Below are 1,609 nucleotides of genomic sequence, written 5' to 3'. Positions count from 1 at the left end.
ACCCCGCCCCACCCACAACCGCCCTGGCTGACTCCTGAGAAGTGCTCTTGGCTGACCCCTCTGGTGTGCGGTGAGGGGCTTTCTCTTCCCCTTCCTGTTTCAAACCCACCACCACCTCCTGCACCTGGGTGTGGGGGGCTGGGGGAGGTCCCAGCAGAGAGTTTTATTATTCTCGCTTTATGTTTTTGGTTATTGGTTTTTTTTGTATAGACCAAAGCAAAGAAAATAAAACTAACACACAGATCTAAGGAGGCTGTGTTGCGGGGGGGGGAGTTGGGGGCTCCCTTAGCAGCCTGGTGCCTCCTTGGCTGGGTCCCACGTGCACTCGTGGCCACCTTCACCTTGTGTGTAGCAAAGACACAGAGAGGGGAGTCAGGGAGAAAGGAATGTTTAAGGATCTGGAGTAGATTGAATTCAATACACACACTCGCAGGCCTCCAGCTTGGAACCTCGGAACCTTAGGAGGTGGGAGGGGTGGAGGTACGGCTGGGCATGAGTCCCGCCTTCAGGGACACCAGGGCTCGTGTGTCTGTCCAAGGGGTGACCTTCTTGCCGGCCTCAGCCTCCAGCCCTGCCCCGTCCAGCCTTCGTGTGCACGTGGTGGATTTCTCTTGGGCGGAACGTTCCTTGGGGCCTCTGGCTTGGCGTCTGAGCCCCCTTTTGGTCTGGGGTGGCCACCCCAGCCCCTGCCCATCCCGTCTGTCTGCTCAGCCAGCATCCTCCTTGCTGGCTCTTGCCCCTAATCTCTGTCCATGCTGTTCCTTCTGCCCAGGATGCTCTCACCTGCTCACTCTCTGGGATCCAACTCAGACCTCCCTCCGGGAACACTTCCTCCGTGACCGCCCACTGTTCCAGCCAGGCCGAGCTGGCCCCCCTTCTCTGCTCCGCAATGCCCTGTGTACACCATCGTTCCACCCATCCCGTTGTCGTGATTTCAGCTTACATGATGGTTCCCCATGCACAGCCCCCACCCCCCTTCCCAGGGAGGGCCAGTTGCAAGGGCCTGCCAAGTCTGAGGACCTGTGGCACCTGTGAGCCTGCCATGGCTTCCATTTCCTTACCTGCCTGAGGTTGAGTGGTGGAGGGAGGCCATGGCCTCTCCTTGCAGGATCTCTGGCACTGGGACGGTTGTGCTAGGGGCAGGCGCAGGGAGCCCACTGGAGAGGCAGGTGTGGGGTGCAGGCAAGGGGTGACGAGATGCTAGATGCCAAGCTGAGTCCTGCTGAGGGGAGGGCACAGGGCAGAGTTTTCAGGATCACCAGGACTTTTCACAAAGCACTTCCTCTGCACACTGTGTCCGGGGCTGTCTTATTCTGCTCGGGCTGCTGTCACAGAATGCCACAGGTGGGGCTTAAATGTCAGGCTTTTATTTCTCACAGTTCTGGGGGCTGGAAGTCTGAAGATCAAGGTCCCAGCAGATTGACACCCAGCAAAAGCCTGCCCCTTGGCCGGTAGACAGCCACCTCCTACTGCGTTCTCTGGTGCAAGCTCCAGGAGAGATCTCTCGCTCTTAGACGGGCGCTAATCCCATCACAGGGCCCCACCCTCATAGCCCCCTCTAAACCTAATTACATTCCAAAGGCCCCACCTCTAAATATCACCTTGGGGG

This window comes from Ailuropoda melanoleuca, chromosome 13 (assembly GCF_002007445.2).
Source record: "Ailuropoda melanoleuca isolate Jingjing chromosome 13, ASM200744v2, whole genome shotgun sequence".
NCBI lineage: Eukaryota > Metazoa > Chordata > Mammalia > Carnivora > Ursidae > Ailuropoda > Ailuropoda melanoleuca.
Note: the sequence above shows the minus strand (reverse complement) of the source record.